Consider the following 12,422-nt stretch of genomic DNA (forward strand, 5'->3'; position numbering starts at 1 on the left):
TTGAGCGTCTATCACAGAGGATCCAAACTGTAGACACTCTTGATTTGACAGGGCTGCAGATGTGAAAAGGTCCAGTCGACACTTGGAGATCTCAGGGGTGTCTGGAAGAACAGAAGTGACCTTAACTGAATCAACACGTCCATTTAGGTATGCACACACTCGCATGTATATCCATGTGTGTGCATGTATTTATTTACAGTAAAACTTGCAGACATCCACATCCATGTACTTTAAATGAGTTCTCAGCTTGGAGCTTCTCAAAAGTGGTTAAAAAAACAGCCAATATAGAAGTATTTGGATCCTCTACTGCATTTAAGAAAAAAAAAAACCTCAAGGTCAATTCCATGGATTTTACTTTTTAAGATCAGTTTATTTGACAACTTAGCTTGTGGAAACAGCAGTAGACTGTCCTATGTGACTCTTAAAAAGTGAAATGTCAAGACTGTCTGTCATCACGGCTTCAGAGGCACAGACTACTGGGAGGGTTCGACAAAACACTTCTGAGTTGCATCATAGGAAGTGTTTTTGGAACGTTACCCACATTACAGGCTAAAAGCCAAATATCTCTGCGTCTGCTGCTTTTATTTAATCGTTCTAGTTTTATCACCCCCTGTGTGTCTACCAATCTAATTAAAGAACAATGATAGGCTGCTGTACACCTGCAGCTTTAGGTAACTTAACCTTTACCAAGCTCTGTAACAAAGATTGCTTCAGGATCTGGACGTACTTTTGAGTACCTATCGGGATCAAAATTTAAATAAATTGTTACCATGGCACACAAGCTTTAAAACATCCTCATGGAGCATCTACATTCACACTGTGGGTTGCAGCTAAATGATGCAGGGCATGATTGCTTGCCTGTCTTGTATCTACCTCCTGGGATGGAATGACTTGGTGCCCTTGGAGAGGGACACTTATCTCAAATTGCCTGAGTAACAAACCATCTGAATAAATGACTGAAACATCCATGGTAAGAAATGACTTCCAGTTGGTGAAACCACTCAGTTGTGTGAGTGATGATGGAAAACTGAAGGGAGTCTCTACAAGTAGATGGACTTCATGCATCCTAAATAACAAATTTGCCCCTAAAACTGAATATTCCTGAGTCTATCTATCCGCACACGGTGTTCATGTCAGTTTTCCTCAGGATTTAATCAAAACCTTCAGAAGATGGCAATACACATGTGGAGAAAATCACCAGAATCAAGGATGAAATGTGTTAAAATGCCACATGGTACGGTCCACTGGCCAACAAACATACAAGTCACAACCTTATTTAACCAGAAAAAGTTTTGTGGTATGAGTCATGTCTGAATTCTTATCAGGCGGTTCTACAATTAAAGCCAGAGGCAGCTTGTTGTGTTTTGAAAAACAAAAGACAGAATTCAAGTCACTCCAGAACAAAGTGCTTGTGCTTGTTTTACTTGGTGACAACTTAAACATTTTTGTAGCCTTTTCAGCTTTATTGATAGGACAGCTGTGAGAGAAAGACAGGAAAGTTTGGAGAAGAATGGAGGAAGGACCTGCAGCAAAAGACCACAAGCTGGGTTTGAATTCATGACTATAGCTCCTGTTTATGGGTCCTCCACTCCACCTGTTGAGCTACCGGGTTGCCCTGATGGCTTAAAGCTCTAAAGGTTTGTGTTGCATTATCAACAGGGTCATGCATGGGATTTAGGAGGTCCAGGCCTGGTTCTATTAGCATGCCTTGCACCCTCATTTGTCTCCGATTCTGTTTGTAATATTCCTAGACAGGAGCTCAAGGTCATCCCAGAGTTGCACCTCTCCTTCTTGCTGATGATGTGGTTTTGTTCGTTTCATCAGGCTGTGACCTTAGGGTGCTATACTTCAGAGTAGTTTGGTAAAGAGTTCGTTTTGTATTGGTAATCTTTCATTTTCACTGGGTTTTTATAATATCAACTTCTGAGCACAGTTCGCTTTCTGTTCTGTTTATTTCATTTTGTTTCTGTAGCATCCATTTGCTTTTAACCCTTTCACTTTCTGTGTTTTGTCACCACCTTCAAAATAAATCCCGCCTATCATTCTGGAACCCAGGGTTGCTTCGCTTTCTTTTTGTTGCTGCCTGGTTACCCAAGACAGCCGGGTCGAAACAACCGCTAACTGACTCCCACCACCTGAGTATTCCTCACACCTCGGCCTGCAACTTGGACAGATGCCAGACCTCTGGTGAAAAGGCCTTGTGCAGGTGTGTCAGAAAATATCCCCATCCATCTGTACAGTGGGGTGAGGTGTTAGTCTTGTGCTTTATAAACGAAAATGGAAAGAATATTTCTGCAGAAACAATGCTGCAGTATACATTGCTAAGTTTGTATACATTCTGGATGAGATGGAAAGGCAGATGTTACATTCATCACTTCAGGCTGGGCTTGGAGCTTGAGAAACAACACACTGTATTCACTTACTGCTGTTTAGTGTTTACAACCCTTTCCAGCTGTGTTCCAGCATAATCTCTTCATCATAACACACTATTTTCATCACATTATTTTTCATAACTGCTGGGGGTGTTATTATAATATACATAGAAAGGCATAAAACATTGGAAACAAGCAGTATAGTACTATATATATATTCAGTGAATAGCTGTGATTATTCTGCTGCAAGAAAAGTTAGCACATTTTCCACAGTAGTTGTGAGTTTTGATATATAGCTCATGTTGCTGTCTCTACGATCATGTATAGATCATGATGTGTGGGTTCTATTGTGATAAAGCGATGGGGGTAAGATCTGCTTTGTTTCATTAGAAATATGAGAATTCTGCTCCCAATTTCTTTGCCAAGGAATGCAGCAGAGTTACGTGACAATCGGTGCATGTTTGGGAGTTATCAGAACTTCCATCCATTCATTCTCTATATACCGCTTTATCCTCACTAGGGTCGCGGGGGGTGCTGGAACCTTTCCCAGCTGACTCGGGCGACACCCAGGGGACACCCTGCAGGTCGCCAGTCTGTCGCAGGGCTACATATACAGACAAACAATCACACTCGCATTCACACCTACGGGCAATTTAGAGAACTCAATTAACCTCAGCATATTTTTGGACTGTGGGAGGAAGCCGGAGTACCCGGAGAAAACCCATGCATGCACAGGGAGAACATGCAAACTCCATGCAGAAAGATGCCAGGCCCAGGCCAGGATTTGAACCAGCGATCTTCTTGCTGCAAGGCGAAAGTGCTAACCACTACTCTACTGTGCAGCGTTATCAGAACTTATCCATCGGAAATGATACAAGGAGCAATTGATTGAATTATGGGGGTGTTTCTGAATCCCATCAGTTCCCTTCGCCCACTACACATTTAAGTCACGTGATTCGGTATCTGTACATACCGTACACATGCATAACACATGCCTGTGCTCAATGCAAGGTCATTTTTTATTAAACATTTCATCTGTCACCTGGAAAATGACACAATGACTGAGCAGCCTTGGAGGAGCACTTTTCTCTCTGAGTGCTTTTCTTGTTTCAAAAATGTGAGAGAAATCACAGGGAGTACATGAAGATCAATCAGTCTCAGTCTTCACACTGCAGCTTCGTATTAGCAGTAGCTAGTGGTTACTTCAAGCTAAACCTATTGCAAAGTTTTAGAGCTCCAACCTCTTTACTAAGCATGAACAATGCCAGCATAAAGGTCACCACTTACCAGCGGCCGTTTAGGGTACACACAGTTTAGAGAAGTGGGTCAGCAGGCTAATTGCTGCATTACCATTGCTGAATGCCTTAAGCAAAGCACTTATCCCCCAACTGCTCTTATGGAGCTGCTCACTGAAAGACAGATCAAACTGGGACTATACTGAGTTTGAGCAGAACAATACTGAACAGGAAAGCTCAGTGAAACTTCCCTAAAGGAATAAAGGATTCTTAAAGTGCTCTACAGTGTGCTGCGCATAAATGCAGACTTTTAGATAATGATCTTCACCAGAAAAGCTGTAATTTAACATGGTTTTACATTTTCTTGAGTAGCATCAAAGTAAACAGTAGTACATGTACAGGCAGCAGCTTGGGTTTGACTCCCGCTCACAGCCGTTTGCTGCATGTCTTCCCCCCACTCTTTTCCCTCCTTTCCTGTCTGTCTCAACTGTATCTATCAAATAAAGGCAAAAAAGGTTGAAAAAATAACTTTAAAAACTGATGGAAGGAAGAAATAGAGCAGAGGAGCTTCTGTTATGGCATGTATGGCTGCCAATGGAACTGGCACACTGGCATTTATTGACATTCACAGGAACATTTAGTGTGCGATGATTCAGACAAACACATCAAAACATTTCATCATTCGTTAAGACCAGTCCTACAACCACAGAGGTGTTCAGGGTGAAGAGGTGGAACACCCCTGACTGGCTGAGTCGGTCACCTGATCCCAATCCCACTGAGCTGCATTCAGCGTCACATATAGCTGTAAAGTTAAAAAGACACTGGAAGGGCAGTGATGTAACTTTATGCGGTTACCAGTTTGAAACACTGACAGGCTGAATAACACCATCACGTCCCTGCTTCTCCTCACCTGACAAGACTCGGTTGTGCTGTCAAACACAAAGAGGACCTCTACTTCACTGAACTGCATGCTCTGCTGGTGTTTGTCTGCCAACATGACATATACTGCTGGCACACACACAGTATTTGTGTTTTTTCATCCACTCCGTAGCGTCCCTCTGATGGGAGGCGAAATGCAGGAGGAGGAAGTGCAGCTCAATCAGTCCTCCAGCCAAGCTTTGAGATTAGCTTACTCCCCGGAAGGATACAAAGTCATCTGCATGGGTTACCCTTCACTCTCTAGCACCTCCTCCCTCTATCTTTCAGCTTCTCCTTTTCCTCTCTTGCTACTCTTCCTTTCAAGCACTGTGATGACTTCTGGAAAAAATCTGAGGATCAATAAGACACCACTCTGTTCTATTTCTGCCTCGTGATACGTTCCCTTTCATTTCCTGGCTGTCATCAAAGTCGCTCTACATTTGTCTTTTTCTCTTGGCTGCACAGTAGTGGAGCTATTATCTCCTCCAGTTTATGGTGAAACAGATTGTGTGTGTGTGTGTGTGTGTGTGTGTGTGTGTGTGTGTGTGTGTGTGTGTGTGTGTGTGCTCTCATGTATGACTTTAAAAGCAATATCACTGCAAAGCCATTACATAAACACTGATGTTGGCAGAAATATCGATTCCCGACAACGCTAAAAAAGAAATGGAATTTGCATTGCCCTCTGGGCCGCTGGAAAACAAAACACAGTAAAGCAGCATCCGCACACACACTCTCCAGTCTCTTCACTGTGGTATAATTGATGGTGACACTTTACTGCTAATCAATACACAAACCCATTGTTGCTATGGAAACATCCTCAATGAACTGTCCCCATTCCTGCTTGTGCCGCAGATGTTAAATGATCCAATGAGACGTAGAGTCTGCTGGATTTTACAGCATTACATAACTAAATAATCAATAGCACAAAGCTATAATGTTTTTATCAAAGCACATTATCTGCATGGTAAAGTATTCAAGACCACTTTGTGGCTTTCACTCTGCATCCAATCTATCTCTGCTGTGCTATTTCACAAGCAGAAATCTTTTGGCAGCTCTGATGCCAGCATGGCTCGGCCCGCTCTGGTGCAACACATGACGGGGTTGGCCAGAGGTAACAGTGACATAACACAGCTTATTGTGTGAGGAATGGCATGCAGCAACAGTAGCCCAACGCACGGTCCTCAATAGGACTTCAAAGTTCAGCACTGCAAGGTATTTCATTGTACCTCTACCATACCGCAGAGGAGAGGAATTTGGGTCCTAGAATCTTCCACAGCAGCAGGAATATGGTGGAGCTACAGGGGATCTCATGTCAATTCCCACTCAGCTCGTTACAGTTAGCCGGAAAGCATTCCCGCTATTCTTACATAACACTGTGCTGAAGCATCACCTGGACTTGGTTTGTGCTGGGAAGTGGATTTGGACAGAAAGTCGCTGGACCTAGCCCATCATCACTTAAAAAGGTGGAGAAAGTAGATTTATTGTAGAAGTTCTGCCAGTGTTTCCAATACCTAACAGTTCTTTTAGCAGCTACGCTTCTCATTTCAGCTGCAAATGTTCCTCTCGTGCTCTCTTCACCCTGTCTCTCATTTCATATCCATTTATTTTCTCTTCATTTCTGCATTCCCCTTCCTTCTTCTCCTGCTACCATCAAAAAGTCATAAGGAAATTCCTCTTCTCGATAAAATTACTGATGTTTTCATTATACATGCATTCTCCCTGTTGCTCTCTGTCCTTCAGCCTCTTGCTTCCTCTCCTTTTTGCTTGACAGTTCAGAAGTCAAGATGTGGACTCTCTCCAGCCCAAGTTTGTTCTATTTATACTGTGCAGTTAGAGCGGTTAGCTTTGCGTTCAGAGCTCCAGGCCTTAGAGGGAGGGATTAAATCCACACACTTTCTCCACTGCCAAGCACCGCCAGGCCGGCAGGACCGCCCAGCCCTGTGCCTGCCCACTGTCCAAACTCCTGACCGCATGCAGCTGGGGTGGAGAGGTGGAGTGGGTGGAAGGAAAGGACAGAAAAGGGGAGCGGGACTGGAGAGTTGCTTGACAAGCATGTACTGGATGAGGTGTTTGAAAAACTAACAACCAAAATGATGTGTGTCCACTCATTTATTTACATGTAAGTGAAATACAGATTTTCTTCTCCAAAAGATGAGGAGATCGAGGAAGGAGAAAATAATGGCTTAAGAAAAATGCTAAGCTGGTATTTACACAGATGGCTCAAGATGGATTCCAGTGGTCTAAAGGAAGAGAAAAGAGGTTTGCTGGGCTACAGTCAATGAAAACTCTTGACATAATGTCCATTATGCAACAATGGCCTACAAATTCCCCCTTGCTAAGAGTGCCAAGCACGAGATCTGCTATATAAGGAAAAGGTATGCATCAGATTGTCCAGATAATAGAGCAGCTGAACATGTCCGTAATTGCTTAAGTACTTTGATAAGTATTTATTAAGCTGTTATGAATGAGCCAGCAGACAGATTTGTGTGACAGAAGAGGACTTACCGACAGGAGAATATATATGTAGTTAAAGATCATCTAAAGGTTGAGTAGGTCACTGCAAAGCACAGGTGCAGAAGGATGTTTTCTTCCTCTGAACTGTGATTCATATTTGATAATCTTCCTGCATCCAAACAAAACTCAACAAAAACATTCCTGAACAAATCATTTAAAGCATTCACTTCTCTGTTTCATCTTTCTTTGACTGTTCTTCATACTGACAGTAAAACAAACATGCTGACGGATCTCCAAAAGCTAAATGTCATCCTGTCTATGACTTCTTGCTCATCCCACAATATTGTGCTCTTTTTGTCTTGGAGGTTCATATACAGTATTTCAGGAATGCAGACTGAAGTCTGATATGCCTGGACCTAGTGAGCATAACAGAGGGCAGAAGCCTCAGAGAATAACACATAACCAAAGCCCTAAAGAATTCCCTTGGACACAGCTACTGACCAGAAAACGGTGCACTGGAAAGAAAGGCAGGAGAGCTGCTGAAACCCCAAACTGAAATAGCACCAAGTCCACTGCTGGTGAGCGCCCGAGATAGACACTCAGCTCTTTGGTTTGTGCTGCTTCTGACCATAACTGAAATTAGATTAAAGTTTATATTTTTAATGTCTTAATGTCTTTAATGTCAATATTTAAAACTTTTACATTGTATATTGTCCTTCTTACATGATTCTTTTTATTCTTCTTCATTTCACGCATTCATCCAAATGTACATACTATGCACACACAGCTGGGTAATAGGATGTCTCAAGTGAAAAGGAACCAGACTTGCAATTTAGCCCTGATGATGTTTTGTCTGGGGTTGCACCGTGGTTCAGTGGTTAGCATTTTCGTTTTGCAGCTAGAAGATCCCTGGTTCGTGTCCCAGCCTTCCTGGGATCTTTCTACATGAAGTCTCCATGTTCTCCCTGTGCATGTGTGGGTTTTCTCCAGGTTCTCCAGCTTCCTCCCACAGTCCAGAAACATGCTGAGGTTAACTGGTGATTCTAAATTGTCTTTTGGTGTAAATGCAAGCGTGATTGTTTGTTTCTGTGTGTAGCCCTATGATAGACTCACTGTTTCTGCTCGTCACTCTCATTAATGTTGCATCCAGCTACAACAGACAGCTGTTTTCAGATGACAGTCCCATCGTCATACAACAGACCAACAAATTTAATAGATAACTAGTAAATATAGTGGTACAACTTGCTGCAAAAAAGCGATTCAGTGATGGTGCAGAGTCAGACAGCTAAAAGGTTCTTAGTTTGTTCTGTGGCTCCAAATGAATGTTAATGTTATTTCATGTCTACTACATTTGTCGATGAGGAAATGCTAAAACGTTTACTTTGTCAATACACACATCAATGAGGAGCAATTAAAGGTGACTGTATCGAAGTGGTGAGTGAATGTGAGGACAGTAATTAATGGAAAACTGTCAGGGAATGTAAAGCCAGGGTCAACAGGAGACGTTCATAATGATTAGACTTCTTGTGGAAGATCTGACGGTTCAAAAACTGCTGCTTTTCTGTCATTCAGTTGTAGAGAGTATACCAGCTTTATGCTTTCTTGCTTGGTATTGTGCCTTGTTTTTAGTTACCATAGTAAGAAAAAAAAAAAAGAGCAAACTCTCATTTTGTCTGGGCCCTGTATTTGTTGTCTATAACATGTCTTATTGTGACTTGTGTGGGGGATTTGTGAACTGAAGAAAACAGACCTACCTTCAGTTTACCACACACACTATCATTCAAAGATTCGGTGTCACTTTTTTAAAAAAAAATTAAGATAACATTAAATGAATGATAAATCCAGTGTAGACATTGTTAATGTGGTAAATTACTATTCTAGCTGGAAACGGCTGATTTTTAATGGAATATCTCCATAGGGGTACAGAGGAACATTTCCAGCAACCATCACTCCTGTGTTCTAATGCTACATTGTGTTAGCTAATGGTGTTGAAAGGCTCATTGATGATTAGAAAACCCTTGATGATGAGTATGTTGCATTTTTGCAACAGTGGGTTTTACAGAGTTAAACATGTACATGTTTGAACCAGAAACTGATTCAGAGAAAGAGGAATTATACAGAGAGCCCCACCCTGCAAGTTGACCGGCTTTTTGCCTTTGTGACTGTCATCATAGTTTCAAGGTGGAAATATTCATTGCAGTTGTGTTGATTGTTTATTTCACTCAAAATATGTATTTCAGAATAAAAAACAACACACCATGTGAATGTGTTAACAATGTAAAAAAAAACAACAACAACAACTTGCCTTTTACTCTAAAGAGAGAGCAAAATTGAAATATTTCCTGGATGAGCTCATCGACACATCCTGTTTTGTTGCCTTCTGAAAAGTCTCACTAGCTGTCATAACTTGTTAGACTCTGTACTGCTGGCAAGTGTGGGTACTGTAAGTTAATGCTTCCAACATGTTGACATTTTTTAAGAGCAGCGGTGACGTGGTAAAAATAGGAAACATACACCCTACATGCAAACTTACATGTGTAGGTCACTTCATGGGCTGACCCGTGTCACCACAGCACCACCCTGAATATAACTGTGTTACCATCAGAGCTCAGTCACTTTGGGAATATACTGGCGTTAAAAATCAACCTTTTCCCAGGCCGGCTCAATATAGCAGTATAAATGTGGTGTGTACAGATGTTACTGCATCCACATCAAATGCAGCTGAGACAGGAAGAACTTCCCTTACAGCTTCTTTTTGATGGTACCTCTCTATTTGAAGGGTTTTCCCAATAAACACCATGTTCCTGGTGTACACAACAAGATTTTCCATTCACCACCGCGTATGTTAGCACATGTGTGTGTATGTTTCATGTCTGCATGACGACACTCAGTGGCTCATAGTATAAATACGGTAGAATAGCAGCAGATGTTTGTCTCTAATCGTCCTTTTGGTTAAAGGAGCATCCTGGCATTTGACCACTAAACCTCTGTGGCCACCCTCAGACAGAACACACATTCACAAACACATGCAGTCCCAGAGCAACATATCATCCTATGGAATCTATCTAACCTCAACCACTAAGCCACCGAGAGGCAGCTACTTAACTGAAGCATCATCCTCTCCTACACTCTGTAATAATGGCCGAGCCAATTCTAAACCGCTCTGAGAGAAAGATGCTGTCGTAAGGAACTGATTAGCCAGGAGCTGTGGAAGGTACAGTGTTTACAGCTCTGTAGATTGGGTGTGTGCTATCACAAATGTTCATAGTTACAGTATGTCTCCATGCCTATAAATGTACATGTGCACACAGAGATGCAGAGAAGCACAAATCCTCCCTACGCTTGGTTTTCAGGCTACTGTTGGTGCTGTAAGCAAGCAGTGGCAAGTACTGATAAAGTCTGATACACTTCTGTGCTTTTAACGAATGGGATTGGCTTTTAGAAGAAGAACCTGAGGCAAAAGAAGCAAATATTCTGCTTGACTGTTTTTACAGTAGTTTACAGGAAATGAAAAGTAAAAGTGAACGTTAGTTTCTACTGAAAAGAAAACTGGGAGACATGCGGGCTGAACACATGACATCTTGTTGAAAGTCATCTGTTCATTTGAAAGAATGTCAACTGTTTCTTCAGTCTATACTTTGGCACACTGCAGCACATTTTATCCTGTTGAGCTGGTGCATACGGGGAAATGGTATCAGGTCACGTTGCCCACAACCAAACAAGATTCCAACCACAAACCAGACAGTTTGTTAGGAGAGCGCCGCACTCCCAGCCTGACTGATATCCTCTGAGCACACCTTTTGATAGGCTGCCAGTACAGTGCTAAGAGACAAAGGTGTCGAATGCTGGCAAACATGACTGAAAAAACTGGTTTTCTTCATTGCCTGCTTTTGCCTTTAAGGATCTTCAAGTTTCGAAATGTGCTCGGCTGAAGGAAGTAGCCTGAACCTTTATCTGTATCAAAACAACAGTCTTTACTGTTCCTTAGTCCTTTCAGAGCAGATGAAGCATGTATGAGTGCAAGTGTGTGTGTGTGTGTGTGTGTGTGTGTGTGTGTGTGTGTGTGTGTGTGTGTGTGTGTGTGTGTGTGTGTGTGTGTGTGTGTGCATGCTTACACATGCCAACATGTATAATCATCATCCATGGCAACGATGTCCTTGTGACACTGAAATACTATTTATTGTCACCTGATCTTCCTGTGAACCGAATACAGGAAATGAAAAACGTGGAGCAGTGTCACATTACTGGAAATCACCGATAAGAACTTGACAAATTGTTTCTGACTGCTCCACGTTGCTGAGAGGAGGAATTCAGTGTGCATGCATGCAAAACCTCAAACACTTTCAGACAGAAAGAGAGTGTCACTTATTTTTTGAAAGTAAAAATGTCTTGCATCCAAATTTGAAGTCCGTTTCCGTGCGTCAGACTTGCAGCGGTTGCTCCTTTGGGGTGAAACCACAGCTATGTCAGCTTAAGCTAAAGACAACACTTGGACCAAAACAGGATATTAAAAAAAGAGTTCACAGCTCCCTAACAAGTCCAGTCCAGCCTTTAGCTGCTGTTTACTGCATGCACTTTTCCCTCAGATTTAACTACACTGAGGAGCTGTTTTGTAGTAAGTATGCAAAGGCTCAAAGCTGGTATCGTGTGATTTAATCTATCAGACCTCCGCTGATAAGGGTTGTCATTGCCTTCATGGGAAAATACATAGTTCCTGTTGCTTTTCATTGTACAGAAAAAACGTAAGCGGAAGAGAATGACAAATGAGTCAACAGGATTTCTACAAAGAATCACTGTTTGTATTGTGTCGTACACTGTGAAGAAATACTGATAAAACATAGATCACAACTGGATAATTTCAGGAGCGATGTGTTGTTGTCGGCAGGGTTCCCTGACCAGCATCACAGTGTGATATTTGCACTCCATGCTGTCCTCATGTTAAAGAAAAAGGCAGCTGTACAGTCTGATTGGATCTTCCAGTGAATGAAAACGAACTTCTATTCTCTTAGGACTTTCCATATAACACATTGACAAAATGAAAATCTGAAAAAACAAAGTGATAAGAAGCGACAAAAAGGCAACACCTTTGCTCCTGGCTACGCAGTGCTGGCAGTTATATTTTGAATAGTCTTCTAAGGTAACCTGAACAAACACCAGCTTTATTCTCTGCGTTTATTTGGCAAAGTCATCACAGTATATTTTGTACTGTTTAGTGTTCCAGAAGAGCTTCAGAGCTCCAGTATGGCTGCTGCTGGAGGGTGTGTTGCACCGCCTAAAAGCCCCGTCAGTGAAGTTCCTCTTTGAAGTCGTCTTACTGCTGCAGGGTTCCGCGAACACAGCTGCTGTTTTTGTCATGCATGGCTACTAGTACCTGCTTGATGGCTGCTTGAGTCAGATCACTGGGAGTGCATCGTACACCACTTCACTTAACCATCAACATGTG

Source organism: Acanthochromis polyacanthus, chromosome 1 (genome assembly GCF_021347895.1).
Source record: "Acanthochromis polyacanthus isolate Apoly-LR-REF ecotype Palm Island chromosome 1, KAUST_Apoly_ChrSc, whole genome shotgun sequence".
NCBI classification, from domain to species: domain Eukaryota; kingdom Metazoa; phylum Chordata; class Actinopteri; family Pomacentridae; genus Acanthochromis; species Acanthochromis polyacanthus.